The following is a 26,165-nucleotide window of genomic DNA, read 5'->3' as shown; positions in this document are numbered from 1 at the left end:
AATGTGTATAATCTTTGCAAGGCACTGCTGCACGAAAGATAAGCAATTGTTAACTTTTTTCGAGAATACGAAGTGCAATGCCTACGTTTCAAGAAGCACTGCTTTCAATTTCAACAAGTATGCCAGCCGAATGCAGCTTGCAAAGAAAATGTTGAGCAATCTGCTGTGCAATGAAACGAAGCACTGGACAATACATGTCTGTCTCCCCTGCTTATTTGGAACTGGGAATGAGAGGTTCAGCCTATCATCTGATGTCGAGCACAATAAATCAACCGTCATTGATTCAGGCAGCAAATAGTCCCATAACCGTGGTTGGTATGCAGATACCAAGCTTGTATGTCCCAAATTTCCAGCAGCTGGGACAACAAGAACTCAGGCTCCACCGAGATTTGAACTCAGATCGCTGGATTCAAAGTCCAGAGTGCTCACCATTACACCATGGAACCGCTACTGACGAGTTCTTTAGATTCTTTTCTCAAAATCAACAACATTACCATCTCCACCATTATACTTTGTCTCGGCCTGGTCTCATCCTTAACTTCAGCTTGCCCACTTGCCCCTCTGCTAAGCCTCGGTTCTGACCAAATCACACAGCTGCCTTGATGGCTATCGGTTCACAAATCTCAGCTTCTTTTTCACACTGCTCATGGCAGATTGCATTGCAGTCCTGCCAGGTAAAATGAGTATAATCTTTGCAAGGCACTGCTGCACGAAAGATAAGCAATTGTTAACTTTTTTCGAGAATACGAAGTGCAATGCGCACGTTTCAAGAAGCACTGCTTTCAATTTCAGCAAGTATGCCAGCCGAATGCAGCTTGCAAAGAAAATGTTGAGCAATCTGCTGTGCAATGAAACGAAGCACTGGACAATACATGTCTGTCTCCCCTGCTTATTTGGAACTGGGAATGAGAGGTTCAACCTATCATCTGATGTCGAGCACAATAAATCAACCGTCATTGATTCAGGCAGCAAATAGTCCCATAACCGTGGTTGGTATGCAGATACCAAGCTTGTATGTCCCAAATTTCCAGCAGCTGGGACAACAAGAACTCAGGCTCCACCGAGATTTGAACTCAGATCGCTGGATTCAAAGTCCAGAGTGCTCACCATTACACCATGGAACCGCTACTGACGAGTTCTTTAGATTCTTTTCTCAAAATCAACAACATTACCATCTCCACCATTATACTTTGTCTCGGCCTGGTCTCATCCTTAACTTCAGCTTGCCCACTTGCCCCTCTGCTAAGCCTCGGTTCTGACCAAATCACACAGCTGCCTTGATGGCTATCGGTTCACAAATCTCAGCTTCTTTTTCACACTGCTCATGGCAGATTGCATTGCAGTCCTGCCAGGTAAAATGAGTATAATCTTTGCAAGGCACTGCTGCACGAAAGATAAGCAATTGTTAACTTTTTTCGAGAATACGAAGTGCAATGCGCACGTTTCAAGAAGCACTGCTTTCAATTTCAGCAAGTATGCCAGCCGAATGCAGCTTGCAAAGAAAATGTTGAACATTCTGCTGTGCAGTCAAACGAAGCACTGGACAACACACATCTTTCTCCTCCTCTTATTTGGAACTGGGAATGAGAGGTTGAGCCTATCATCTGATGTCGAGAACAATAAATCAACCGTCATTGATTCAGGCAGCAAACAGTCCCGTAACCGTGGTTGGTATGCAGATGCCAAGCTTGTATGTCCAAAATTTCCAGCAGCTGGGACAACAAGAATTCAGGTTCCACCGAGATTTGAACTCGGATCTCTGGATTCAAAGTCCAGAGTGCTCACCATTACACCATGGAACCTTTGCTGATCAATTCATTTGAATCTTTTCTTAAAATCAACAACATTACCGTCTCCACCATCATACTTTGTCTCGGCCAGGTCTCATCCTTAACTTCAGCTTGCCCACTTGCCCCTCTGCTAAGCCTCGGTTCTGAGTAAATCACACAGCTGCCTTGATGGCTGCCGGTTCACAAATCTCTGTTTCTTTTTCACACTGCTCATAACAGCTTGTGTTGCAGTCCTGCCAGGTAAAATGTGAATAATCTTTGCAAGGCACTGCTGCACGAAAGATAAGCAATTGTTAACTTTTTTCGAGAATACGATGTGCAATGCCTACGTTTCAAGAAGCACTGCTTTCAATTTCAGCAAGTATGCCAGCCGAATGCAGCTTGCAAAGAAAATGTTGAGCATTCTGCTGTGCAGTCAAACGAAGCACTGGACAACACACATCTTTCTCCTCCTCTTATTTGGAACTGGGAATGAGAGGTTGAGCCGATCATCTGATGTCGAGAACAATAAATCAACCGTCATTGATCCAGGCAGCAAACGGTCCCGTAACCGTGGTTGGTATGCAGATGCCAAGCTTGTATGTCCCAAATTTCCACTAGCTGGGACAACAAGAATTCACGTTCCACCGAGACTTGAACTCAGATCGCTGGATTCAAAGTCCAGAGTGCTCACCATTACACCATGGAACCTTTGCTGATAAATTCATTTGAATCTTTTCTTAAAATCAACAACATTACCGTCTCCACCATTATACTTTGTCTCGGCCAGGTCTCATCCTTAACTTCAGCTTGCCCCTCTGCTAAGCCTCGGTTCTGAGTAAATCACACAGCTGCCTTGATGGCTATCGGTTCACAAATCTCTGTTTCTTTTTCACACTGCTCATAGCATCTTGTATTGCAGTCCTGCCAGGTAAAATGTGAATAATCTTTGCAAGGCACTGCTGCACGCTAGATAAGCAATTGTTAACTTTTTTCGAGAATACGAATTGCAATGTCTACGTTTCAAGAAGCACTGCTTTCAATTTCAACAAGTATGCCAGCCGAATGCAGCTTGCAAAGAAAATGTTGAGCAATCTGCTGTGCAATGAAACGAAGCACTGGACAATACACATCTTTCTCCCCGGCTTATTTGGAACTGGGAATGAGAGGTTCAGCCTATCATCTGATGTCGAGAACAATAAATCAACCGTCATTGATTCAGGCAGCAAACGGTCCCGTAACCGTGGTTGGTATGCAGATGCCAAGCTTGTATGTCCAAAATTTCCAGCAGCTGGGACAACAAGAATTCTGTTTCCACCAAATTTGAACTCGGATCGCTGGACTCAAAGTCCAGAGTGGTCACCATTACACCATGCAACCGTCGCTGAAGAATTCATTAGAATCTTTTCTTAAAATCAACAACATTACCGTCGCCACCATTATACTTTGTCTCGGTCTGGTCTCAACCTTAACTTCAGCTTGCCCACTTGCCCCTCTGCTAAGCCTCGGTTCTGAGTAAATCACACAGCTGCCTTGATGGCTATCGGTTCACAAATCTCTGCTTCTTTTTCACACTGCTCATAGCAGCTTGTATTGCAGTCCTGCCAGGTAAAATGTGAATAATCTTTGCAAGGCACTGCTGCACGAAAGATAAGCAATTGTTAACTTTTTTCGAGAATACGAAGTGCAATGTCTACGTTTCAAGAAGCACTGCTTTCAATTTCAACAAGTTTGCCAGCCGAATGCAGCTTGCAAAGAAAATGTTGAGCAATCTGCTGTGCAATGAAACGAAGCACTGGACAATACACATCTTTCTCCCCCGCTTATTTGGAACTGGGAATGAGAGATTCAGCCTATCATCTGATGTCGAGAACAATAAATCAACCGTCATTGATTCAGGCAGCAAACGGTCCCGTAACCGTGGTTGGTATGCAGATGCCAAGCTTGTATGTCCAAAATTTCCAGCAGCTGGGACAACAAGAATTCTGGTTCCACCAAGATTTGAACTCGGATCGCTGGACTCAAAGTCCAGAGTGGTCACCATTACACCATGCAACCGTCGCTAAAGAATTCATTAGAATCTTTTCTTAAAATCAACAACATTACCGTCGCCACCATTATACTTTGTCTCGGCCAGGTCTCATCCTTAACTTCACCTTGCCCACTTGCCCCTCTGCTAAGCCTCGGTTCTGAGTAAATCACACAGCTGCCTTGATGGCTACCGGTTCACAAATCTCTGTTTCTTTTTCACACTGCTCATAACAGCTTGTATTGCAGTCCTGCCAGGTAAAATGTGAATAATCTTTGCAAGGCACTGCTGCACGAAAGATAAGCAATTGTTAACTTTTTTCGAGAATACGATGTGCAATGCCTACGTTTCAAGAAGCACTGCTTTCAATTTCAGCAAGTATGCCAGCTGAATGCAGCTTGCAAAGAAAATGTTGAGCATTCTGCTGTGCAGTCAAACGAAGCACTGGACAACACACATCTTTCTCCCCCTCTTATTAGGAACTGGGAATGAGAGGTTGAGTTTATCATCTGATGTCGAGAACAATAAATCAACCGTCATTGATTCAGGCAGCAAACAGTTCTGTCACCGTGGTTGGTATGCAGATGCCAAGCTTGTATGTCCCAAATTTCCAGCAGCTGGGACAACAAGAATTCAAGTTCCACCGAGATTTGAACTCGGATCGCTTGATTCAGAGCCCAGAGTGCTTACCATTACACCATGGAACCTTTGCTGAACAGTTCCCTAGATTCTTTTCTCAAAATCAACAACATTACCATCTCCACCATTATACTTTGCCTCGGCCTGGTCTCATCCTTAACTTCAGCTTGCCCACTTGCCCCTCTGCTGAGCTTCGGTTCTGAGCAAATCACACAGCTGCCTTGATGGCTATCGGTTCACAAATCTCAGCTTCTTTTTCACACTGCTCATGGCAGATTGCATTGCAGTCCTGCCAGGTAAAATGAGTATAATCTTTGCAAGGCACTGCTGCACGAAAGATAAGCAATTGTTAACTTTTTTCGAGAATACGACGTGCAATGCCCACGTTTCAAGAAGCACTGCTTTCAATTTCAGCAAGTATGCCAGCCGAATGCAGCTTGCAAAGAAAATGTTGAGCATTCTGCTGTGCAGTCAAACGAAGCACTGGACAACACACATATTTCTCCCCCTCTTATTTGGAACTGGGAATGAGAGGTTGAGCCTAACATATGATGTCGAGAACAATAAATCAACCGTCATTGATTCAGGCAGCAAACGGTCCCGTAACCATGGTTGGTATGCAGATGCCAAGCTTGTATGTCCCAAATTTCCAGCAGCTGGGATAACAAGAATTCAGGTTCCACCGAGATTGGAACTTGGAACGCTGCATTCAGAGTCCAGAGTGCTTACCATTACACCATGGAACCTTTGCTGAATAGTTCCCTAGATTATTTTCTCAAAATCAACAACATTACCATCTCCACCATTATACTTTGTCTCGGCCTGGTCTCAACCTTAACTTCAGCTTGCCCACTTGCCCCTCTGCTAAGCTTCGGTTCTGAGCAAATCACACAGCTGCCTTGATGGCTATCGGTTCACAAATCTCTGCTTCTTTTTCACACTGCTCATAGCAGCTTGTATTGCAGTCCTGCCAGGTAAAATGTGAATAATCTTTGCAAGGCACTGCTGCACGAAAGATGAGCAATTGTTAACTTTTTTCGAGAATATGAAGTGCAATGCCTACGTTTCAAGAAGCACTGCTTTCAATTTCAGCAAGTATGCCAGCTGAATGCAGCTTGCAAAGAAAATGTTGAGCATTCTGCTGTGCAGTCAAACGAAGCACTGGACAACACACATCTTTCTCCCCCGCTTATTTGGAACTGGGAATGAGAGATTCAGCCTATCATCTGATGTCGAGAACAATAAATCAACCGTCATTGATTCAGGCAGCAAACGGTCCCGTAACTGTGGTTGGTATGCAGATGCCAAGCTTGTTTGTCCCAAATTTCCAGCAGCTGGGACAACAAGAATTCAGGATCCATTGAGATTTGAACTCGGATCGCTGGATTCAAAGTCCAGAGTGCTCACCATCACACCATGGAACCTTTGCTGATCAATTCATTTGAATCTTTTCTTAAAATCAACAACATTACCGTCTCCACCATTATACTTTGTCTCGGCCAGGTCTCATCCTTAACTTCAGCTTGCCCACTTGCCCCTCTGCTAAGCCTCGGTTCTGAGTAAATCACACAGCTGCCCTGATGGCTACCGGTTCACAAATCTCTGTTTCTTTTTCACACTGCTCATAACAGCTTGTATTGCAGTCCTGCCAGGTAAAATGTGAATAATCTTTGCAAGGCACTGCTGCACGAAAGATAAGCAATTGTTAACTTTTTTCGAGAGTACGATGTGCAATGCCTACGTTTCAAGAAGCACTGCTTTCAATTTCAGCAAGTGTGCCAGCCGAATGCAGCTTGCAAAGAAAATGTTGAGCATTCTGCTGTGCAGTCAAACGAAGCACTGGACAACACACATCTTTCTCCCCCTCTTATTTGGAACTGGGAATGAGAGGTTGAGTTTATCATCTGATGTCGAGACCAATAAATCAACCGTCATTGATTCAGGCAGCAAACAGTTCTGTAACCGTGGTTGGTATGCTGATGCCAAGCTTGTATGTCCCAAATTTCCAGCAGCTGGGACAACAAGAATTCAGGTTCCAGCGAGATTTGAACTCGGATCGCTTGATTCAGAGTCTAGAGTGCTTACCATTACACCATGGAACCTTTGCTGAACAGTTCCCTAGATTCTTTTCTCAAAATCAACAACATTACCATCTCCACCATTATACTTTGCCTCGGCCTGGTCTCATCCTTAACTTCAGCTTGCCCACTTGCCCCTCTGCTGAGCTTCGGTTCTGAGCAAATCACACAGCTGCCTTGATGGCTATCGGTTCACAAATCTCAGCTTCTTTTTCACACTGCTCATGGCAGATTGCATTGCAGTCCTGCCAGGTAAAATGAGTATAATCTTTGCAAGGCACCGCTGCACGAAAGATAAGCAATTGTTCACTTTTTTCGAGAATACGATGTGCAATGCCTACGTTTCAAGAAGCACTGCTTTCAATTTCAGCAAGTATGCCAGCCGAATGCAGCTTGCAAAGAAAATGTTGAGCATTCTGCTGTGCAGTCAAACGAAGCACTGGACAACACACATATTTCTCCCCCTCTTATTTGGAACTGGGAATGAGAGGTTGAGCCTATCATCTGATGTCGAGAACAATAAATCAACCGTCATTGATTCAGGCAGCAAACGGTCCCGTAACCGTGGTTGGTATGCAGATGCCAAGCTTGTATGTCCCAAATTTCCAGCAGCTGGGACAACAAGAATTCAGGTTCCACCGAGATTTGAACTCGGATCTCTGGATTCAAAGTCCAGAGTGCGCACCATTACACCATGGAACCTTTGCTCATCAATTCATTTGAATCTTTTCTTAAAATCAACAACATTACCGTCTCCACCATTATACTTTGTCTCGGCCAGGTCTCATCCTTAACTTCAGCTTGCCCACTTGCCCCTCTGCTAAGCCTCGGTTATGAGTATATCACACAGCTGCCTTGATGGCTACCGGTTCACAAATCTCCGTTTCTTTTTCACACTGCTCATAACAGCTTGTATTGCAGTCCTGCCAGGTAAAATGTGAATAATCTTTGCAAGGCACTGCTGCACGAAAGATAAGCAATTGTTAACTTTTTTCGAGAATACGTTGTGCAATGCCTACGTTTCAAGAAGCACTGCTTTCAATTTCAGCAAGTATGCCAGCCGAATGCAGCTTGCAAAGAAAATGTTGAGCATTCTGCTGTGCAGTCAAACGAAGCACTGGACAACACACATCTTTCTCCTGCTCTTATTTGGAACTGGGAATGAGAGGTTGAGCCTATCATCTGATGTCGAGAACAATAAATCAACCGTCATTGATCCAGGCAGCAAACGGTCCCGTAACCGTGGTTGGTATGCAGATGCCAAGCTTGTATGTCCCAAATTTCCAGTAGCTGGGACAACAAGAATTCAGGTTCTACCGAGATTTGAACTCGGATCGCTGGATTCAGAGCCCAGAGTGCTTACCATTACACCATGGAACCTTTGCTAAACAGTTCCCTAGATTCTTTTCTCAAAATCAACAACATTACCATCTCCACCATTTTTCTTTGTCTCGGCCTGGTCTCATCCTTAACTTCAGCTTGCCCACTTGCCCCTCTGCTAAGACTCGGTTCTAAGTAAATCACACAGCTGCCTTGATGGCTATCGGTTCACAAATCTCTGTTTCTTTTTCACACTGCTCATAGCAGCTTGTATTGCAGTCCTGCCAGGTAAAATGTGAATAATCTTTGCAAGGCACTGCTGCACAAAAGATGAGCAATTGTTAACTTTTTTCGAGAATACGAAGTGCAATGTCTACGTTTCGAGAAGCACTGCTTTCAATTTCAACAATTATGCCAGCCGAATGCAGCTTGCAAAGAAAATGTTGAGCAATCTGCTGTGCAGTCAAACGAAGCACTGGACAACACACATCTTTCTGCCCCGTTTATTTGGAAATGGGAATGTGAGGTTGAGCCTATCATCTGATGTCGAGAACAATAAATCAACCATCATTGTGTAAGAATTCGCAATAATTTACAGTTCTGAAGATCAATTTTTTTGATTAAGGAATCCCTGGGCGTTGTGCATTTAAATTTCCAGGGATAAAAATGGCTGTCACCACATGGCCGAAGACAAAGGACAATGCTTTGTTTACAAAGCAATTGAATGCTATTAGCATTTGTTTGTATATCAAGTGGATACATCTAAACTGCAGAAGAGACTTTTGTACCTTGAATGGGAAACGTTTAACAATTGAATGGCTCTAAATCACTTAGCATTCTGGACAATAGGGCTGTTGCATTCTCTTTTGTTTCAGCCCAGGGAGCTCCGGAAGACACATTAACCAGTCTAACCACTTTGAGTTAGCCAATCACAGCTTTCTCTTGTGTATTGGACTCTTTGGGCGGGGAATTTTGCACACAGCCCTTGCAGGGCAGAACGGCAGGACCTGACCAGGTATAAAGATAGCGGCTGAGAAGCTATCTGGCCTCTTACTTCGCTGGATCACAGGCGAGCAGAGTTTCTGACTCCTCAACAAGGCAACCTAGCAGGATTTAAGGGGTGGTGATTTAAGGGAATTGCTAAGATTGTTTAAATAACATTGTAGCCATTGTATCCCTCGCTTTCGCCGTCTGCAACCCCCTGTTATATAGTTTTACTGTAATTACTGTGTTTGTGTGGTATAGTTTGATATTTTGATTATAGTTTCTTTTAGTTAATAAAACTTGATTTTTTTCTCTCATCCAAACTACGTGTCTGTTTTAATATCAATAATTATAAGCCCTGCAGTCAGAGCTGGAAGGTGGGGTAGCGATTCGAAACCGCTGTTTTAAAATTGGTTTTATTGGAGTTGGTCTGAGTGCAGGCATAGGCTGCAAGACCAGGAAAATTACTTTAAACCAGTTTAAAGAAGCCCCAACCCTTACAATGGTGACCGCGGGCAGGACTGCAGGCCGTTTTTGATATGATGAGTGGTCTGGATCGAGAGAAAGCATCAGTTATTGTCTTTCTTGCTTTCAGTCTGTGGGCAGCCCTGTGGAAGGTAGTGGCAGTGTGTAAGCTGACCTATCGGGGTATAGGTGGCTGGGCTAGGAAGGGTGAGATGGGAGAGCAGGAGGAGATTAAAGAGGCCAAGAATCGGGAGTCCCAGTTTGAGACATGCCAGGCATTTATAGAGCGCCTGGTGCAGGAAGTCACTGAGACCAGGGAAAGTGAGATGAGACTGCGGGAAGAGGATGCCCGCCTCATCTCAGAAGTAAAAGAGCAGGAGGAAAGGTTTAGGGAAGTAAGGACAGCTTATCTGCTGGCCTGCGCCCAAAGGTTTAGTGAAACCATCCCACAGGCAGCATCCATAACGGGGCTGGATAGGGATTTAGAGATCCCAAGACCGCAGCCCACAGCTCCGAGTTCTGAGGAGCCCTGGCAGCGAGGAGGGGTGGACAATGGGGTGGTAGGAGAATACCAGCAGGTCCCGCTAGGCAGGTGGGGACAAGGACCAGTGTACCTCCTCCAACAATGGAGGTACGGTCCGCCCGTGAGAAGTGAGCCTGAGAATAGGAATCCTCAGCCCACAGCAAGTTCGAGTTCACAGGCAAGCACTGTGGCTTGTGTGGGGGGAGGAGCCATTCATATTCAGAGTAAGCTGTTTAAGCCAGGGAACAGGAAAGGAGAGTTCTGGGACCCCTGTAGAGCAGGCCCAGCAGCAGAAATCCGGGACAAGGGAGGCATACAGGGGATAGTTTTGGCCCCAGGAAAAAGGCAGGTCCAAAATCCCCAGTTAAAGCCACCTGGGTGAGGGAAAATGAGTTTGCTGTCCATGCAAGTTGAAGCTCACAGCCTACAAAAACAGGAACTGTGACTTGTTTCCAGGGAAAAGCAGACAATCCCAGAGAGAGACTTGCACCGGCAGGCTGACAGGTACATTATACAATGCGGGCTATTAGGACATGGGAGAGAAGGTTCCCAGCCAGCTGGGGCTGTGACCCAATCTCAGGGTCCGCCAACCAAAGTTTCCCCCATAGAGACACTCCTCAGGAGGTCTCAGCGGGTGCCCCAGCCTAAGAAAGCATGGTCACCCACTTTACAGTGTTTAAGGCGGTCTCCCGAACCAGGGAGAAGCCAAAGAACAGGGGTCCCCACTCAACAGCCATAAGCTGCGGGGGACCAGAGACAGGAGGCAGTCCAGCTTCGCTGCAGCCAGCAGCAATCTGCGACAGTGCCAGAGATTAGCCTGGCTGTCCGGAGACGGGCGGCATTTGTATTATAGCTATGTGTGTGTATATAGCGTGCATTTAAGGTGTATTTTAAAGTTTTGTTGATATAACTAGTTTTAAGTTAAAGTGCAAAGAGTTTAATTTTACATGTGTGCCAAATATTAGTATTTTTGGTCCGAGGCCGAGGGACCCGACCATGTCTCCACCTAAGGCAGCAGGTCAGTGAGACCTGGCTCCATGTCCCTTTCAAGTTTTTGCAGGAGATGGGAAAATGAAGCAGCCATGTTCGCCCAGCCCAAGCTGGACATCGAATGAAGATACGGAATGTTGGGGATCACCTCGCCACTGGACGAATCCAGGAGACCCCGCAGCGGTCTTCGGGAAAAACCGGACAGAGTCGGAGGAATTTGCCTACTCCTCCTACGGGGAGGAGATGGCCCCAGCTGGGTGGGGCACTGCCCCCAACCCAGCACTATCCAAACCGAAGCTCACTTGCGGGAGACCTCACTGTTGAGGAGTCACGATGGGGAAGCGCGGGCGCCTTGTGATAGGGACGCGTTCCTCGGGGGTGAGTGGTGATGACCCGGGAAAGATCGTATAGAGGAGGGGGAGACCCAAGAGTCGTGTTGGTGCGGTCGGGGGAGGGAGGAACTCACCCAGCGGCCCACGGGCAAAGAGGATAAGTGTGGCTGGGAAGGATGAGTGGGTGGCCGGATCAGTGTGTGGCCAGGGAGAGCCGCCACACAGGCACCCATCATTTTCTGCAGCCAGTCGAGGGAAGACAGGAGGGGGAGGGACTGGGAGTCATGAGATCCCATACTCCCCGGTCTCGGTCTGTGCCAAGGTAATTTTAAACATGAGGGGTACCCCGCCTCCACAAAGGGACAAGGGAACGGTTCGCGGCTGGCGGAGCAGGTTGGTCGGTAAATCCATTCTGCCTGTTTTAAAGTTTAAGATGATCAAAGGGGGAGGAGCAATACCCACTCGAATTTTGCGACCCGTCATCGGCACGTGATCGGGGTTCATTTAAGCATGTTGTTTAATGATTTTTTGTATTTTGTGTTGCAGCCCCAAGTTGAGCAGAGGCGTCGGATCCTCTCCATGCTTGGGACCAGTTTTGTGACAACTCCAAGTTGAGCAGAGGCGGGGGACCCTCTCCGTGCTTGGGATCATTTTGAGTACATTGTGTAACTAAGATTGCCACATTTTGTAATAAGTTATGATGTAAAAAGTGATTGTAAATTTGGTTTACCTTGTATAATTTTACAAGCGTGTAGGGTTATGAGACCCCTTATTGAAATCTGAAGTATCTGTAAGATGCCTACCGTACCATGGTTTTTTTTCTTGAATTTAAGGGGAATAGATGGGACGGGGATCAGTGGCATATAGCTATTAGGTAAATATAGGGGATGGTTGTTTGTGAGGGGTCAGAAATTATTGCTCATTTCTTCAAGAGGATACTACAAGCAAGATGGAAGTATCCAAGGGCGGACTGTAAGAATTCGCAATAATTTACAGTTCTCAAGATCAATTTTTTTTGATTAAAGAATCCCTGGGCGTTGTGCTTATAAATTTCCAGGGATAAAATTGGCGGTCACCACATGGCTGAAGACAAAGGACAATGCTTTGTTTACAAAGCAATTGAATGCTATTAGCATTTGTTTGTATATCGAGTGGATACATCTAAACTGCAAAAGATACTTTTGTACCTTGAATGGGAAATGTTTAACAATTGAATGGGTTTTAAATCACCCAGCACTGGACAATAGGGCTGTTGCATTCTTTTGTTTCAGCCCAGGGAGCTCCGGAAGACACATTAACCCTGTCTAACCGCTTTGAGTTTGCCAATCACAGCTTTCTCTTGTGTATTGGACCCTTTGGGTGGGGAATTTTGCTCACAGCCCTTGCAAGGCAGAACAGCAGGGGCCTCACCAGGTATAAAGATAGCGGCTGAGAAGCTATCTCTCTCTCTTACTTCGCTGCACCAAAGGTGAGCTGGGTGTTCTGACTCCTCAACAAGGTAACCTAGCAGGAGTTTGGGGTGGTGATTTGAGGGTAATTGCTAAGCTTGTTTAAATAACATTGTAGTTATTTTATCCATTGTTTTCGCCGTCTGCAACCCCCCTGTTATATAGTTTTAATGTAATTAATGTGTTCGTGTGATATAATTTATTCTTTGGATTGTAGTTTACTTCGTTAATAAAACTTGATTTTTTTCTCTCATCCAAACGACATGTTCCGTTTTAATATCATTCATTATAAGTTCCTCCACTCAGAACTAAAGGAGGGGTAGCAATTCGGAACCACTGTTTTAAAATTGGTTTTATTGGAATTGGTCTGGTGCAGGCAAAGGCTGCAAGACCAGGAAAAGTACTTTAAACTAGCTTAAAGAAGCCCCCAACACTTACAGTACAAGCTTGGCATCTGCATACCAACCACGGTTACTGGACCGTTTGCTGCCTGAATCATTGACGGTTGATTTATTGTTCTCGACATGAGATGATAGGCTGAACCTCTCATTCCCAGTTCCAAATAAGCGGGGCAGAAAGATGTGTGTTGTCCAGTGCTTCGTTTGACTGCAAAGCAGATTGCTCAACATTTTCTTTGCAAGCTGCATTCAGCTGGCATAATTGTTGAAATTGAAAGCAGTGCTGCTTGAAACGTAGGCATTGCACTTCGTATTCTCGAAAAAAGTTAACAATAGCTTTTCATTCGTGCAGCAGTGCCTTGCAAAGATTATACTCATTTTTCCTGGCAGGACTGCAATACAAGCTGCTATGAGCAGTGTGAAAAAGAAGCAGAGATTTGTGAACCGATAGCCATCAAGGCAGCTGTGTGACTTGCTCAGAACCGAGGCTTAGCAGAGGGGCAAGTGGGCAAGCTGAAGTTAAGGATGAGACCAGGCCGAGACAACGTATAATGGTGGAGACGGTAATGTTGTTGATTTTGAGAAAAGAATCTAAAAAACTTTTCAGCAACGGTTCCATAGTGCAATGGTGAGCACTCTGGATTTTATGATCCATCGATCCGAGTTCAAATCTCGGTAGAACCTGAATTCTTGTTGTCCCAGCTGCTGGAAATTTGGGACATACGAGCTTGGCATCTGCATACCAACCACGGTTACTGGACCGCTTGCTGCCTGAATCAATGACGGTTGATTTATTGTTCTCGTCATCAGATGATAGGCTCAGCCTCTTGTAAGAATTCGCAATAATTTACAGTTCTGAAGATTCATGTTTTTTTGATTAAAGTATCCCTGGGCAATGTGCTTTTTAAATTTCCAGGGATAAAATGGCTGTCACACCACATGGCCGAATGACAATAGAGGTTTGGAATGCAGCTTTCTGTGTCTGGAAGTAAGGTTCAATGAAGACAAAGGACATTGCTTTGTTTATAAAGCAATTGAATGCTATTAGCATTTGTTTGTATATCGAGTGGATACACCTAAACTGCAGAAGAGACTCTTTGTATCTTGAATGGGTTTCCAATCACCCAGTACTGGACTATAGAGCAGATGTATCTCCCTTTTGTTTCAGCAAAGGGAGCTCTGAAAATCACATTAACTCAATCTAACCACTTTGAGTTAGCCTATCACAGCTTTGGGGTTAATTTTGCACACAGCCCTTGTAAGGCAGGATGTGAGGGGCTCACCAGGTATAAAAAAAGGCTGAGCAGCCAGCTCGCTCTCTTGACTCTTGGCTCTTGACTTCCTGGGACGATAGGTGAGCTCTCTCTCTCTCTCTCTTTCTCTTCGCTGGACCACATGTCGGCAGAGTTTCTGACTCCACACAAGGCAACCTAGCAGGAGTTAAGGGGGGATGGTGATTTAAGGGAATTGCTAAGATTGTTTAAATACATTGTAGCCATTGTATCCCTCGTTTATGCCGTGAGTACCCCCTTGATATATAGTTTTACAATTTGACTGTGTTCGTGTGGGATAGTTTGATATTGTGATTGTAGTTTCTTTTAGTTAATAAAGTTTGATTTTTGTTCTCTCATCCAAACCACTTGTTCCGTTTTAATATCATTAATTATAAGTTCCTCCACTCAGAACTAAAGGAGGGGTCGCGATTCGAAACCGCTGTTTGTAAATTGGTTTAGAGTGCAGCAGCAAAAAGACTGCTGGCCAGGTAGATTACCTTAAACCAGTTTAAAAGAAGCCCCCGGAATCCTTACAATGGCGAGCCAGGTAGGAGTGGAGGCAGTTTTTGATTTAATAAGTGGTCTGGATCTGGTGAAAGCATCAGCTCTTGTTTCTCTCGTTGTTTTCAGTATGTGGGTAGCCCTGCGAATGTTAGCAGCAGCGTGTCGGCTCACCTATCGGGGTATAGGTGGCTGGGTTAGGAAGTGTGTGATGGGAGAGCAGGAGGAGTTTAAAGAGGCCAGAGCTAGTGGTTTGAGGGTGCGGGAAGAGAATGCACGCCTCACACTAGAGGTCACGAAATGCCAGGCATTTATAGAGCGCCTTGTGCAGGAAGTCACAGAGGCGAGGGACAGTGAGATGAGACTGCGGGAAGAGAATGCCAGGTTTGGTGAAGCAGATCATGGCCCCTGTAGGGCAGAGATAGAAAGTCTTAACGTGGCTTTAAAGGCAGCAAGGGGAATGATTTGCGTGATCAGCCCAAAGGCAGGTCAGCTGGATTTTACTGGCAGCCCAAATCAAACCGCCCCACAGGCATCACCCAGGGAAAGGCTGGCTAGGGAATTAGAGATCCCAAGACAGCAGCCCACAGCTCCGGGTTTTGAGGAGCTCTGGCAGCAAGGAGGGGTGGACAATGGGGTGGTAGGAGACAAAGGGAAGGAGCTGACACCAGGTTTTAAACATGGGGAGGAAAATTTCCAGCCACCAGCAGCGGGTGGTGAGAGTATACCTGCCCCCAGCACAGGAGTGGGCAGGGAAGAGTAGACAAACCCAGAGAGGGATTTGCACCGGCAGGCTGCCAGGTACATTATACAGTGTGGGCTATTTGGACATGGGGGAGAAGGTTCCCAGCCAGCTGGGGCTGAGACCCAAGCTCAGGGTCCGCCAGCCAAAGTTTCCCCCATAGAGACACCCCTCAGAAGGTCTCAGCGGGTGCCCCAGCCTAAGAAAGCATGGTCACGCACTTTACAGTGTTTAAGGCGGTTTACCGAGCCAGGGAGAAGCCAAAGAACAGGGGTCCCCACTCAACAGCCATAAGCTGCGAGGGACCAGAGCCAGGAGGCAGTCCAGCTTCGCTGCAGCCAGCAGGAATCTGCGACAGTGCCAGAGATTAGACTGGCCGTCCGGAGACGGGCGGCATTTGTATTTATAGCTATGTGTGTGTATATAGCGTGCTTTTAAGGTATTTTAAGTTTTGTTGATTTAACTAGTTTTAAGTTTAAGCAAAGAGTTTAAGTTTACATGTGTGCCAAATGTTTGTATTTTTGGTCCGAGGTCGAGGGACCCGACCATGTCTCCACCTAAGGCAGCAGGTCAGTGAGACCTGGCTCCATGTCCCTTTCAAGTTTTTGCAGGAGATGGGAAAATGAAGCAGCCATGTTTGCCCAGCCCGAGCTGGACATCGAATGAAGATACGGAATGTTGGGGATCACCTCGCCACTGGACGAATCCAGGAGACCCCACAGCGATCTTCGGGAAAAACCGGACAGAGTCTGGAGGAACTTGCCTACTCCTCCTACGGGGAGGAGATGGCCCCAGCTGGGTGGGGCACGGCCCCCAACCCAGCACCATCCTGACCGAAGTTCACGTGCGGGAGACCTCGCTGTTGAGGAGTCACGATGGGGAAGCGCGGGCGCCTGGTCATAGGGACGCGTTCCTCGGGGGTGGGTGGTGATGGCCCAGGAATGATTGTATAGAGGAGGGGGAGACCCAAGAGTCACGTGGGTGCGGTCGGGCGAGGGAGGAACTCACCCGGGGGCCCATGGGCAAAGAGGATAAGTGTGGCTGGGAAGGATGAGTGGGTGGCCGGATCAGTGTGGGGCCAGAGAGTGCAGCCACACAGGCACCCATCATTTTCTGCAGCCAGTTGAGGGAAGACGGGAGGGGGAGGGACTGGGAGTCATGAGATCCCATACTCCCCGGTCTCGGTCTGTGGAAGGTATTTTTAAACGTGAGGGGTACCCCACCTCCACAAAAGGACAAGGGAACGGCTCGGGGCTGTCGGAGCAGGCTGGTCGCTAAATCCATTCTGCCTGTTTTAAAGTTTAAGCTGATCAAAGGGGGGTGGAAGGTACTTTTACTGCCCGAGTGGGAGGAGCAATACCCACTCGAATTTCGCGACCCATCATCGGCCCGTGATGATCGGGTTTCATAAGCATGTTGTTTAATGATTTTTTGTATTTTATGTTGCAGCCCCAAGTTGAGCAGAAGCATGAGGTCCTCTCCGTGCTTGGGACCAGTTTGTGACAACTCCAAGTTGAGCAGAGGCGTAGGACCCTCTCCGTGCTTGCGATAATTTTTGAGTACATTGTGTAACTAAGATTGCAACATTTTGTAATAACTTATGATGTAAAAAAAAAAGGTGATTGTAAATTTGGTTTACACTGTATAATTTTACAAGTGTGTAGGGGTATGAGACCCCTTAGTGAAAACTGAAGTATCTGTAAGATGCCTACCGTACCATGGTTTTTTTTCTTGAATTTAAGGGGAATAGACGGGACGGGGATCAGTGGCAAATAGCTATTAGGTAAATACAGGGGATGGTTGTTTGTGGGGCGTCAGAAATCATTGCTCATTTCTTCAAGAGGATACTACAAGCAAGCTGCAAGTATCCAAGGGCGGACTGTAAGAATTCGCAATAATTTACAGTTCTGAAGATTCATGTTTTTTGATTAAAGTATCCCTGGGCGTTGTGCTTTTAAATTTCCAGGGATAAAATGGCTGTCACACCACATGGCCGAATGACAAAAGAGGTTTGGAATGCAGCTTTCTGTGTCTGGAGGTAAGGTTCAATGAAGACAAAGGACATTGCTTTGTTTATAAAGCAATTGAATGCTATTAGCATTTGTTTGTATATCGAGTGGATACACCTAAACTGCAGAAGAGACTCTTTGTATCTTGAATGGGTTTCCAATCACCCAGTACTGGACTATAGAGCAGATGTATCTCCCTTTTGTTTCAGCAAAGGGAGCTCTGAAAATCACATTAACTCAATCTAACCACTTTGAGTTAGCCTATCACAGCTTTGGGGTTAATTTTGCACACAGCCCTTGCAAGGCAGGATGTGAGGGGCTCACCAGGTATTAAAAAAGGGCTGAGCAGCCAGCTCGCTCTTTTGGCTCTTGGCTCTTGACTTCCTGGGACCATAGGTGAGCTCTCTCTCTCTTCGCTGGACCACATGTCGGCAGAGTTTCTGACTCCACACAAGGCAACCTAGCAGGTGTTAAAGGGGGGATAGTGATTTAAGGGAATTGCTAAGGTTGTTTAAATACATTGTAGCCATTGTATCCCTCGTTTTTGCCGTGTGTAGCCCCTTGATATATAGTTTTACAATTTGACTGTGTTCGTGTGGGATAGTTTGATATTGTGATTGTAGTTTCTTTTAGTTAATAAAGATTGATATTTTTTTCTCTCATCCAAACCACGTGTTCCGTTAATATCATTAATTATAAGTTCCTCCACTCAGAACTAAAGAAGGGGTAGCGATTCGAAAACGCTGTTTGTAAATTGGTTTAGAGTGCAGCAGCAAAAAGACTGCTGGCCAGGTAGATTACCTTAAACCAGTTTAAACGAAGCCCCCAGAATCCTTACAGTGGTGTGTTCAATGTTTGTGCAGTAACTCGGTCACCCAGTGTGAGCCTGAAAGACAATCTCCCAGCCTGGGTTCGAGCCTGGCCAATGGGAGCGTTGTGGCCGGTTAGCTCAGTTGGTGAGAGCGTGGTGCTAATAACGCCAAGGTCACGGGTTCGATCCCCGTACGGGCCATCAGGATGTTTTCATAATTTTACGCTTTTCCCGCACATTTTCAATACAAACTTTATAAGGAAGCCAATGCACACAGACTCTCACGGGGGATATATTTCGATTAACATCCTTTGCCACCGGGGCTGAGAGACACATCTTTCTGTTCATTTGTCTGTCTGGGTTTGCTGTTGAAAGTTGAACAGGCGGCCTGTTGCCGATAAGGGTCACAGGCAGATAATAGACAGACAGAGAGGCTCTGACCACGCGAGATGGGCAAAAGGCTTCAGTTCAGAACAAATGCATCAATGAATTGTTCACCCAGCACCGAGAGAGACAACAACCAGAGAAAAACACAGGAGGAAATCGATTTCAAGTGGATGCCTACCCGTACTTGGTGCCGTGCTTTCGCGAACACATCTGTTGTGTTCTCATGTAAAATATATAATTTTGTCCGAATAGTTTGCCTGGCGCAAAAGGATCTGAATTGCAAAGGAGCAGGCATGAAAAGCTGCGTTGATGTGCTTGCTGGCAGGAGACTAGCTGCAGCTTCTCTGGTGGTCTAGTAGTTAGGATTCGGGGCTCTCACTACCGCGGCCCGGGTTCGATTCCCGGTCAGGGTAACAGTGCGTTTTGGGGCTGTTTAAATTGCCACCATGCAACGCACCCTTACGGAACAATGCTCCGCCCCTGATTCAATTTTCCACACCGCTGCTCAACGTCACTCTTCATACAGCGATACAAAATACACATCCCTGATTTCTGTAAAATGTGTGCTGTTTCAAAGTCAGCAGGAATTGATTTCTGTCAAATTTAGACTGGCTGACTTTAAATGTTGCCAATGTTTAACATGCAGCTCACAGTGTCAGGGCAGTCACGGTTTTTATCAGTCTTCCATGTATCTTCTTGCCCACTGCATCTCCCTAACAAACTTAGCTTATCACAAGCACGGCTATCGATTAATTCATTGCCAGTGTGAAAAATGCAAATTTTGAAACTTACCAACGTGTGCAAGCCTGGAATCAGAGAGTCCGTGGCCCGTGATAACTTGAGCATTAAGATGTTCATTAGCCCTTCCTGTATTGCTCAGTAGCCCACTGTGTGAGGAGCTAAGAACCACGGGCATTTTCACTTCTGTGTGGGGCTCAGCACCATACCTGCAGCTGAAGATTGAACTTGATTTGGCTCGTGATCAGTGCGGCTCAGTGAGACTTCGGCCCGTCTCTCCCTTCACAACCCATCAGTGTGGAGAAAAGAACAGGGAATTTTACACATGTGTTGTGCTCTGTAACTTTATTTGAACATGTCATTGCATTTCACGCTGTGTCCAACACGGTGAGGTCCCCCGTGCTGTGTCAGCTTTGTATCTTTATCAACACTGCAGCTTTACATTAACACAACCTGAGCTCCGAGATCTGGTCGGGTCACATTGCCCGAAGTGAGGAATGAGCGAGAGTGGCAATTCCACCCGGGGATAGAAAATCCTCCAAAAGAACGACAGAATACTGCATTTGATGTGAAGCCAAAATATCTCAGTTGGGAGAGCGGTCCCTGGTTCGATCCTGGGTTTCGGCAGGTTTTAGTTACTTTCTGTCTCCTTCAGTACAAGAGGAGCGAATGAGGAGAAATTTTACGCTCCTGATGCCGCGTTTCCCAAACGAATGGGAGTGAAACCACATCGGACATGCTGGATCCTGCTCCAACCGTCCGCTGCAGGTTTGAATTCAGTCGGGGTCCCGCCGTCTGCTTTTATACCGGGACAGTGTTTGTGGGAGGGGCTGTGGTGCGATAATAAATTTTAGAATGAGGTTTGTTAGACCATAGAGCTGTCTTTCTGTTACTTTGGATTTACACTCTGCCCAGTTGTATATACGAACAGTTAACAATGTTTAAGCGATGTGGTGTGTTCAATGTTTGTGCAGTAACTCGGTCACCCAGTGTGAGGCTGAAAGACAATCTCCCAGCCTGGGTTCGAGCCTCGTTAACGGGAGCGTTGTGGCCCGTTGGTTCAGTTGGTGAGAGCGTGGTGCTAATAACACCAAGGTCGCGGGTTCGATCCCCGTACTGGCCATCAGCATGTTTTCATAATTTTACGCTTTTCCCGCACATTTCCAATACAAACTTTATAAGGAAGCCAATGCACACAGACTCTCACGGGGGATATATTTGGATTAACATCCTTTGCCACCGGGGCTGAGAGACACATCTTTCTGTTCATTTGTCTTTCTGGGTTTGCTGTTGAAAGTTGAACAGGCGGCATGTTGCCGATAAGGGTCACAGGCAGGTAATAGACAGACAGAGCAGCTCTGACCACGCGAGATGGGCAAAAGGCTTCAGTTCAGGACAAATGCATCAATGAATTGTTCGCCCAGCACCGAGAGAGACAACATCCAGAGAAAAACACTGAAGGAAATCGATTTCAAGTGGATGCCTACCCGCACTTGGTGCCGAGCTTTCGCGAACACGTCTTTTGTGTTCTCATGTAAAAAATATCATTTTGTCTGAACAGTTTGCCTGGCGCGAAAGGATCTGAATTGCAAAGGAGCAGGCATGAAAAGCTGCGTTGATGTGCTTGCTGCCAGGCGGCTGGCTGCAGCTTCCATGGTGGTCTAGTGGTTAGGATTCGGCGCTTTCACCGCCGTGGCCCGGGTTTGATACCCGGTCAGGGAACAGTGCGTTTTGGGGCTGCTTGAATTGCCACCATACAACGCACCCTGATCTTTCCGCGCGAGGCAAACTGTTCGGACAAAGTTCTATTTTTTAGAGGAGAACACAACAGACGTGTCCGCGAAAGCACGGCACCAAGTGCAGGATTGCCTCCTGTGTTTTTCTCTGGATGTTGTCTCTCTCGGTGCTGGGCGGGCCGAAGTCTCACTGAGCCGCACTGATCCCGAGACAAGGTGAAATTATATCAAAATCAATCTTCAGCAGCGAGATGCTGGAGAGACAGCAGAGTCCCGAATCAAGGAGTAATGTTCGGATCCTGTTGTTGAATCTCATTTACATCAAACTCTCCTTGAATTCTCTGCTGGGGGATTCAGAGCTGGGGATCGCCTGTGAAATCAGCTTAAAACATTGAAACAACAACCTCAGTCCCTGCTCCCGGTCTGTTGCAGGGAGGCAGCTGGATGGCTCCGACCCAGGGACTCCGCTTGTGAGCAGAGTTTTCAGATCTTACCCAGTGCGCTACTGAGCCCCACACCACAGAATGTGATCAGTTTCCTTCCTCGGCCTTAGGCTTGTTAGTTTATTGCAACCGGTGTTGTACTGAGCTCCACAAAGCACAGGGAAAGCCCAGGCTCCATTCCCGGCCTGTGGTGTGTTACTCCATCTCAAGCAGTGTGTTACTGAGCCCCACAGAGTAGGAAGGGCCCAGGCCCCATCCCCGGCCTGTGGTGTGTTACTCCATCTCAAGCAGTGTGTCACTGAATCCCACAGATTAGGAAGGGCCCAGGCTCCATCCCCGGCCTGTGGTGTGTTACTCCATCTCAAGCAGTGTGTCACTGAATCCCAAGATTAGGAAGGGCCCAGGCTTCATATCCGGCCTGTACTGATGTTCTGACACAGTGCAGCCACTCAGAGCAGGGTGTGATCAGGATCCGTTCCCGGACTGCGCTCAGTGTGCTGATCTCACCCAGAATGTTGCTGAGCCCCACACAAATGTGTTACTGACCCGCAGACAGGGCAGAGTCCCATCATTGGCCTGTGCTCTGGTGTATCTGGTTCCCGGGGCACACAGTGAAGCGACCACGTGTATATCACATTGATGAACAAATACAACAGCAAAATAACTCGTGGGAAGATTCCAACAGTTGTGAGAAACCCAGACACCATGTTAATATCTCACCGTCACCATTGGTTGATCAACTGATCTAATGGCTCAAAGCGGGTTTTCAAATCAATTTGTTAAACGGATTTTCTTTCAGCGACTATTTCCATGTTCCGACAATGAATGTTACATTTCTTTAATTTGGGGAAGTAAACAGAGTCTTGCGCTTGGTGACCTGAGGCTTTATCTCGGTAAACTCCGGCTTTAGTATATGTTGTACTAACTCTGACTATACGTGTCTGTGGTGCAATCGGTTAGCGCGTTTGGGTATTAAACAAAAAGTTCGTGGTTCAAGCCCACCCCGAGATGTAGTTTCAGGTTTTCAAAATGTGTATTTTGGCTGCAAGATCATGGGATAAACTGTAGCACTGGGTACAATGTCGGTGAGTATGAGATCATCCACTGGGATCCGAGAAAGACATTTCGTAACATTTTCTTAATGGTGACAGACTAATAGGAACATGAGGAGGCCATTCAGCCCCTCAGCCCTTTTCCTTCATTCAATTAGATCCTGGATAATCTGTATCTCAGCTGCATTGGCCCGCCTTGGTTCCATATCCAGCTTCACCAGTTTGGAATGGTCTCATTTTTAGGTGCGCCTGGTGCCGCTCCTGGCCTGCTCTTCCACACATCTCATTGAACCAGGTTTGGTCCCCTGGTTTGACGGTAATGGTAGAGTGAGGGATCTGCCAGGCCAGGAGGCTACAGATTGTGGTTGAATACAATTCTACTGCTGCTGATGGTCCAGAATTGTACAGAGAAAATACATGTGTTTTATGAGATATTTTATTTTATTCATATTTAATCACAAAATTAATTCAACTTTTTGATATTAATTCAATTTTAATGGGGAATATTTTACAAAATGTTTCTGCCTGGTTTCTAACGGGACCTTTCGCGTGTACTCTTTTGATGAGTACATAAACAAATAGACTGTAACTAAAATAATGCACTCCTTCCCCGTGGCGCCCACCGGTCACGGAAGGACTCAAGCATGCTCCATCTCCAGGGCCACCCGGGTGCGAACATGGCCGTGGAAGAGAGGCAGGCAATTGGGCCGAATGACCCCCTCGACCGCCCGCTGCCTGGACCAATTGATGGAAGTTTGGCCAGGCCCAGGAGCAGTTCTATGAGGAGGTCCTCCGATCTGCCCGCTCCCCTCCGCACCGGGTGACCAAAGATCAGGAGCGTGAGACTGTAGTGCAGCCAAACATCGAGGAGCAGACCCTTCAAATAGTGAAAGAGGGGCTGCACCCTCTCACACTCCATAAAGACATGAAACACGGACTCCTCCAGGCCGCAGAAAAGGCAGGCGGCCTGGGAGTCCGTGAACCTATTTAAAACCATATTGCACGGGACTGCTCCGTGCAACACCCTCCAGGCCAAGTCACCTTTTGCGTGTTAGGCAAATGTGAAAACCACTACACTACGGGAACTCTGCTCCATGAGCTGTAGTAAGAACATCACAGGAAAGAACCGCAGTCTACAAATGCAGGTAATAGAGTCATAGAATCACAGAGTCACACGGCACAGAAGGAGGCCATTCGGCCCATCGAGTCTGTGCAGGCAATCTGTAGAGCAATCCAGTCAGTTCCATTCCCCCGCTCTATCCCCGTAGCCCTGCAAGTTTATTTCCCCCAAGTGCCTATCAAGTCTCCCCTTGACAACATTGAGTGTCTCCACTTCCAACACTTCCATCGGCAGCGAGTTCCAGGTCCTCACCACTCACTGCATATGAAAGCTTTTCCTCACATCCCCCCTGTATCTCTTGGACAAAACCTTAAATCTGTGTCCCCTATTACTTACTGCTCAGTAGGCCACTGAGTGAGGAACTAAGAGACCACAGAGAGTCAGAGAGAGAGAGAGAGTCTGAGACACACAGACAGAGAGAAGCAGTCGGGGAATTGAATACTCACCGCTATAATATCACGGACCTGGTAGAGGAAGTAGTTATGCAGTGCTTGGGACAAATGCTCAAACACACACAGACACAGGCATGTGTGTGTGCTCTCTTTGTGTGTGTATGTCTCTGATATCCATCTGAGTTTCATGGATTGATGGATGCTTTCAGCACCGTGGGAGGCCATTCGGCCCTTCGTGCCTGTGCTGTCTCTTTGAAAGAGCAGTCGTGCATAGTCCCAAACCTCAGCTTTTTGTGCGTAACCTTGTTAATCTCATTTTCTCTGTCACTCTCTCCCTCCTCCGTGCCCCACGCAAAAGGGAGGAAATGGTGCAGGAAGTTGTTATACATTTCTTCATATGCCAGTACATCTTTTAAAATTCATTTAGTTAACTATTTTCTCTTCAAAAAGGAGCATTTTAAGGAGCTGCCCAAAGGTTTAAAATTGGGGATGTTCAAAAGCGTTCTCCCCGTCGGTGAATTGAACACCAGTATACTGCGTGATAGGCGAGGATACTCACAACTATATTAATGAGGAACTAACAGATACAGAATCTGTCAGAGCAACAGTCCAGCTGTGAACAGAGTGAGAATGAGTCAGAAGAGACGGACATAGAGAGAGAAAGAGACAAAGAGAGACAGAGAAAAAGAGACAGATAAAGACACACAGAGAGAAACAGACACACAGAGCAACAGCCTCGGTTTGACATCTCACAGAGTGGTCCCAGGGATGAGGGACTTCAGTTATGTGGAGAGACTGGAGAGGCTGGGATTGCTTCCCTCAGAAGGTTAAGAGGAAATTTAATAGGGTTTTTCAAAATTACAAGGGGTTTTGCTGGAGTAAACCAGGAGAAATGTTTTCCAGTGGCAGGAGGGTCGGTAACCAGAGGACACCAATTGAGGATAACCAGCAAAAGAACCAGAGGGGAGATGAGGAGCACTTTTTTACGCTGTGAGTTATTCTGATTGGGAATGCGCTGCCTGAATGGGCGGTGGAAGCAGATTCAATAGTAACTTTCAAAAGGGGAATATTGATAAGGAGAAATTTGGAGGGCTGTGGGGAAAGAGCAGGTGAGTGGGACTAATTGGAGAGCTCTTTCAATGTAACAGTGCAGACTTGATGGGCCAAATGGCCTCCTTCTGTGCCGTATCAATCTATGATTCTATGGTCTATGTCTCTCTCCACCCTGGTGTCAAAGGTGAAATGGATGTTCATCCAAATAATTGCCCCGTGAGATACGGTTTGGATTTGTTCCCTTATAACGTTTGTATTTCAATTGTTATGAAAAACCGTAAAATGAAGAGAATATTCTGATGGCCGATACGGTGATTGAACCCATGCTCTCAGTAACTGAGGTAACCGGCCACAAAATGTTACTTGCATAGTTTCGAGCCCAGACTGGGGAATTGTCTTTCAGGCTCACACTGGGTGACAGAGTTACTGCACAAACATTGAACAACACACATCTCTTAAACATTGTTAACGGTTCATATATGCAACTGGGCACAGTGTAAATCGAAATTAACAGAAAAAGGGCTCTTAAATCTAGCAAACTTCATTCTAAAAATTATTATCACACCATCGCTGAACAGTCCCTCCCTCAAACACTGTCCTGATATAAAACCAGCCAGCACGACCCTGAGCCACTCTCACCACAACCGGACTCGAACCCGCAGCAGGCAGCTGGAGCCGGATCCAGAGGGTCAGCTGTGGTTTACATATAAGAACATGATAAATAGGAGCAGAAGTAGTCCATTTGGCCCTTCAAACCTGCTCCGCCTTTCAATAAGATCATGGCTGATTTTCTACCTCATCTCCATTTTCCTGCACTATCCTGAAATCATAAGAACATAAGAACATAATTGATTCCTTTAATATTCAAAAATCTATCGATCTGTCTTCAATATAGTCAACGACTGAGCTTCCACAGCCGTCTGGGGTAGAGA

At 46.4% G+C, this 26,165-nt stretch overlaps 6 non-coding genes across 6 annotated transcripts; 1 reads left to right on the top strand and 5 right to left on the bottom strand.

Annotated features, from left to right (window-relative positions):
- Window positions 1–374: 374 nt before the first annotated feature.
- On the bottom strand, window positions 375–446 carry trnaq-uug (transfer RNA glutamine (anticodon UUG)). The gene has a single exon. It is a non-coding gene; the product is annotated as a tRNA-Gln (tRNA).
- A 606-nt stretch (window positions 447–1,052) lies between these two features.
- On the bottom strand, window positions 1,053–1,124 carry trnaq-uug (transfer RNA glutamine (anticodon UUG)). Its single transcript has one exon. It is a non-coding gene; the product is annotated as a tRNA-Gln (tRNA).
- Window positions 1,125–1,730: 606 nt separating this feature from the next.
- On the bottom strand, window positions 1,731–1,802 carry trnaq-uug (transfer RNA glutamine (anticodon UUG)). Its single transcript has one exon. It is a non-coding gene; the product is annotated as a tRNA-Gln (tRNA).
- Window positions 1,803–2,408: 606 nt separating this feature from the next.
- Window positions 2,409–2,480, bottom strand: trnaq-uug (transfer RNA glutamine (anticodon UUG)). The gene has a single exon. It is a non-coding gene; the product is annotated as a tRNA-Gln (tRNA).
- Window positions 2,481–7,145: 4,665 nt separating this feature from the next.
- Window positions 7,146–7,217, bottom strand: trnaq-uug (transfer RNA glutamine (anticodon UUG)). The gene has a single exon. It is a non-coding gene; the product is annotated as a tRNA-Gln (tRNA).
- An 11,222-nt stretch (window positions 7,218–18,439) lies between these two features.
- Window positions 18,440–18,513, top strand: trnai-aau (transfer RNA isoleucine (anticodon AAU)). Its single transcript has one exon. It is a non-coding gene; the product is annotated as a tRNA-Ile (tRNA).
- The last annotated feature ends 7,652 nt before the right edge of the window (window positions 18,514–26,165 follow it).

This window comes from Somniosus microcephalus, unplaced genomic scaffold, assembly GCF_052327205.1.
Source record: "Somniosus microcephalus isolate GS21.2 unplaced genomic scaffold, FLI_Smic_1.0 scaffold532, whole genome shotgun sequence".
NCBI classification, from domain to species: domain Eukaryota; kingdom Metazoa; phylum Chordata; class Chondrichthyes; order Squaliformes; family Somniosidae; genus Somniosus; species Somniosus microcephalus.
The sequence above is the reverse complement of the archived record's forward strand: the minus strand, read 5'-3'. Positions and strand labels throughout refer to the sequence as shown.